This window comes from Penaeus chinensis, chromosome 10, assembly GCF_019202785.1.
Source record: "Penaeus chinensis breed Huanghai No. 1 chromosome 10, ASM1920278v2, whole genome shotgun sequence".
NCBI classification, from domain to species: domain Eukaryota; kingdom Metazoa; phylum Arthropoda; class Malacostraca; order Decapoda; family Penaeidae; genus Penaeus; species Penaeus chinensis.
In genome coordinates this window covers 2,280,994-2,285,974 of record NC_061828.1, presented here as the reverse complement: position 1 = coordinate 2,285,974, position 4,981 = coordinate 2,280,994, and the positions used below count along the sequence as shown (strand labels likewise).

General features: G+C 37.0%; 3 non-coding genes across 3 annotated transcripts; 2 read left to right on the top strand and 1 right to left on the bottom strand.

Annotated features, from left to right (window-relative positions):
* The first annotated feature begins 1,936 nt into the window (after positions 1–1,936).
* Positions 1,937–2,055, top strand: LOC125030157. Its single transcript, XR_007115346.1, has one exon. It is a non-coding gene; the product is annotated as a 5S ribosomal RNA (ribosomal RNA).
* A 634-nt stretch (positions 2,056–2,689) lies between these two features.
* LOC125030209 lies at positions 2,690–2,808 on the top strand. The gene has a single exon (XR_007115388.1). It is a non-coding gene; the product is annotated as a 5S ribosomal RNA (ribosomal RNA).
* A 1,755-nt stretch (positions 2,809–4,563) lies between these two features.
* Positions 4,564–4,724, bottom strand: LOC125030076. Its single transcript, XR_007115276.1, has one exon. It is a non-coding gene; the product is annotated as a U1 spliceosomal RNA (small nuclear RNA).
* Between the last annotated feature and the right edge of the window lie 257 nt (positions 4,725–4,981).

Sequence of the window (4,981 nt, the reverse complement as noted above, 5' to 3'; positions counted from 1 at the left end):
ACAGCCAGGGTATTGATACGCCATCAGCTCAAACAACAGCTTCTTGCTAAGGGCATGGACTCCCCCCCCCCCCCGACTTTGCCGAAGCCTACCGTGGGCACAGAGCTTGATAGAGTTCAATATAATGAGCCTGTCAATGAATAAGAGCCTATACCCCACGCCTAGCCCAAAGGGTCATTGCAGCCATCACTGCTCCGGGTAATAGAACATACTTCATGGATGGATTGGTCGATCCCTTGAGCCACACTGCAGGCGTCGGCTTTGCAGCAAGGGATGCCATGCAATCCATGAGGGTAACAGACAACGCCTTCTCGCTACAGGCAGAGGACAGTTGCAAAATGGGAGCCCTAGCCACGCATCCCTAAGGGAAGGACACGTGGTCATACACACAGACTCCAGGGCAGCCATTGCCTGTCTTCAGCACAGCTCACCCACAGACAACATCTACCTATTGACCACGATTCTCATAATGGCACAGAGAATTCTTGCTCAAGGTATAAGAATTATCATCAACTGGGTCCCAAGCCACAGCGACATCTGAGGGAACGTGCTTGCTGACAGACTAGCCCTGGCTGACAGGAGTATGCCACCAAATCCCATGACGATAAAACCAAGCCGAAAATTACTTAAGGAGAAGAGTGCCTTGGTCGGTCGTACCATCCTACGGCAGCTCGACAGAGAGGAAACGAGAACCTCCCGCTCGGCCAGCTGGTACTCACACGCCACAGGCTATGAACCACTGGCACTCTCTGAAGTAATCAACAGAGGTAACAAAGTCATTCTTCACAGAATGCACCTAGGTTACCACTGTGCATGGCAGAGTATCACAACAATTGAACGCGAAGAAAGGTGCTGCATGCACTGCAGCGAGCCGAACGCCACACTAGTCCACTACTAAGAAAATTGTGACCATACACAATTTCTGAGACAGAGACCGCCCACAACAGCCGCCGTGCTGGTAAAGAGAATGTGCGATATGCTTACACCATGGCGGCAGGAGCGCCTGTTGGCAATCCCGCCGCCACGGTAAGCACCGAGTGTCAGACCATTAAATGAGACAGCCGTAAAAAGTTGACACAGGCCGGGCCATATTTAGAAGGCCCGGGCGAAGCTAGAACTTCGCAAATCATAAAGAAGTCTCTTCACACACTCGTCACAACTAGAATGTAATGGTAATAAAGTTTGGTGCAAAAAACAAAAGATATATTCTATTGAAATGTATGAAAAATTGTAAGCACTGACAGAAATGTGGTTAACGTTATTATTTCCTTTGCCAAAGATACTTATGAAAATTGAATAAGCACTGCCATAAAGCTGGCTAATGTTACAAGTTTATATGCCAATGTTCATACCACGTTGAAAGCACCGCTTCCCATCCGATAAGCAACGATGGGTCAGGCTCATTACTTGGATGGGTCACCGCCTGGGAACACCAGATAGTGTTGGCATTTTATCATATATGCTAAATGTTATGCAATTCTTTTCCACTTTTAACAGCTTTTTTATTTGTATTACAAAACAATAGAAATTATACTTAAACCAATACAAAATAGACTACAAGTCAACGCTGACGGATTAAGAGAAGCATAAACAGAAAATACATAGGGGTGTACAATAGCAGCAAAATTGTTATTTGTCAGCAACCAAAAGATACAGTTGCATGTGCACACACTTAAAGCCATATACATTTCATCTTACTTAATTTCTTATGTATTACTTATACACCGTGCATTCTTTAGTAAAAGGCGTACAGGAGATACATGACAGTGGTGACAATTGCCAATACTCCCGATAGTGGTCGATTAGGATTGGTACATACATTAAGGAGCAGTTCTCAGTGATGTGACTAAAATGTCATGGTAATGAAGTTTGATGCTAAATTAAATTATACATGATATCAAAATGTATAAAAGTGGCTAACGTTTACTAAACCTATGCCAACGATCATACCACGTTGAAAGCACCGCTTCTCGTCCGATCAGCGAAGTTAAGCAACATTGGGTCTGGTCAGTACTTGGATGGGTGACCGCCTGGGAACACCAGATGCTGTTGGCATTTTGTCATACATGCTAAATATGTTATGTATTTCTTTATCACTTTTAGCAACTCTTTTTATATCTGTATATGGAAATCAGTAGAAATTATACTTTAATCAATACGAAATAAACTAAAAGTCAACGCAGTCAGTTTGAGAGAGAATAAACCGGAAACGTATAAGGATGACTATCGACAGTGATACAACGAAATATACTGATAAAACAAGAACAGCACAAGTGGCAAAAACAAATATTTGTAAGCAATTAAGATTCAAAATTGAATAATCAGGATTTCTGCTTATGGTTAGCTACATCATTTAGCTCTATGCAAGAGGTACAGTTGCATGTGCACGCACTTAAAACCATATACATATCATGTTACTCAATTTCTTATTCATTAAATATACACCTTGCATTCTTTAGAGTTGCACAGCGCGATAATTAGTATAAGGCTTACAGCAGATGCATGAAAGTGGTGACAATAGAGTTCAAATTGCCAATACTCCGTGTAGTGGTCGGTTAGGATTGATACATACATTAAGGAGCAGATCTCAGTGATGTGACTTGAATGTCATGGCAATGAAGTTTGATGCTAAATTAAATTATACATTATATTAAAATGTATAAAAGTGCCTAATGTTTACTTTACCCATGCCAACGATCATACCACGTTGAAAGCACCGCTTCTCGTCCGATCAGCGAAGTTAAGCAGCGTTGGGTCTGGTCAGTACTTGGATGGGTGACCGCCTGGGAACACCAGATGCTGTTGGCATTTTGTCATATTTACTACATATGTTTTGCATTTTCATACAAGTTATAGCAGCTCTTTTTGTATTTGTATAAAGAAATCAATTGAAATTACACTTCAATCAATGGGTTATAGAGTAAAAGTTATCGGAAAAAGAGTGAGAAAGATAACAGAAAACGGAGAGGATTGACCTAGAGGTAACTAAAGTAAAATCAATATTTTTTTCATAAATTTCTGATACTAAACAGATTTTGTTTTAGAAAGAAAAAATCATTGAAGCTTTTATAATAATTTTGTTAGTAGCAATCATATTCCCTATGATACCTATTAAATATTTTCATATTTATTTAACCCAATTAATAATTCAAAATTAGCGTCATTTTTCGTCGGATTACAATTACTACCATTTTTGTTGAAATTATCATTCATAGAGTACATCATGATTACTACTATAATTATAATAATGATAATGTTTATAGCAGCAATAACCATATGCTAACATGATGATGATAATAATAATAATAATAATAAAAATAAAAATAATAATAATAATAATAATAATAATAATGGTCATGATAATGATAAATATCTAACAACATGATACAAATAAAAACAACTACAATACCAACAAAAATAACACAAAAAAAATAAAAAAAAACATCCTTCCAACTTATAGTGACGGTACACTGTATTATCTGTACACCTTACATTCATTACAGAGCTGAATGGCTAGAAAATTAGTAAAAGGCAAATGTATGAAAGTGGTGACAGCTGAGTTAGAATTGCCTACAGTCCCGATAGTGGTCGGTTGCTATTGTTGCATTGATTGTGGAGATCTCATTGATATGATATATTGTCACAGTAATAAAATTTGATGGGAAAAAAAAAAAATATATGAAAAACCGTGGGCACTGACAAAAAAAAAAAAAAAAAAAAAAAAAAAAAAAAAAAAAAAAGTTTATTATCAATATTGCTATCATATCAAATTAGGCGTCTGTAAATGCCAAATATTTTTCTACTCTGATACATCGATACATTTCCATGACAAAATTTTGAAAGACCGATTCTTTGTATTACAATATGTATGTATGTATATATTGTCGCGAAATAGCAATGAAAGGGATTACCCTTTAAAATACCAATAATTTTGCCAAAAAACCTTGCATATATCTTAAAAGAATGGTAAAAAAGTTTTGGTGATGCCAGTACAAAGACGTCAAATAAAAATAGTAAAATAAGATTCTTTTTCTGTAGCCCTTTAAAGACGGTTAGACACTTTGACAATCGTTGGGTCACAGAGTCATTTAGTTGTTATGTGGTTTCCAGTTCTACCCATTAAAAGAACTGGTGGTGGCAGTAATAACTGAATCGTAACAGATGTGATAATAATTCTATTTTTACAGATTAATCTACATTTTGATTACGACAGTAGGACAACTAATATGTACCACTCTATTATATAGAAGAAATTGTATGGGAATCGGAATTCATAATTAAAAATAATTATTTCCCTGTTCAGAATAATTTTGACGAAATAAAATCCCTAAAGTGAAGAAGGAAAATATGCGCACAATTAGGCTAATATGGCCAAATTTATCTACTACTGAAGTTACTCATATAAGTAAATGTAATATAACATATTTCCAAAAATATTTTACTGACACCTACACCCTTATAAATGTCAAATTCCTTTTACTACCCATTCTATGATATTATATACAATGGGATATTTTATGTTTTAAACACATTGAATTTATGTGTGTATTATGAAATGTAATAAGGGGGATAGCGCGAACGCAGTCCCCGCTAACAAAAAATTACACACTCGAGTTAACCACATTTGGGTTAATCGCAGGGGTCAGCGCACGGAGTGCAATGGTGAGCCTCGCCCTGGGAAAACCGCCTTCGTGATCACGGTATCTCCTGTGCCAGGTAAGTATGCTTTCCAACCCATGCACCGACCCACGCTTGCTCACACTGAGAAACTCACGTGCTCCACACAAATTTATGCTAGTAGCAACTTGGCTTTTCGTTTAATCAGAGGAATCTGTATGGATTAAGGTCCAAACTATATTGTACTCTTAAGTATTGTGTTAAATAATATTTAATTCATTCGAAATTAAATCCACACACATCGGTTTCTTTGCTCTTGATAATTACAAATTATTATATCTCTAAAATTATGTGTGGATTTAAC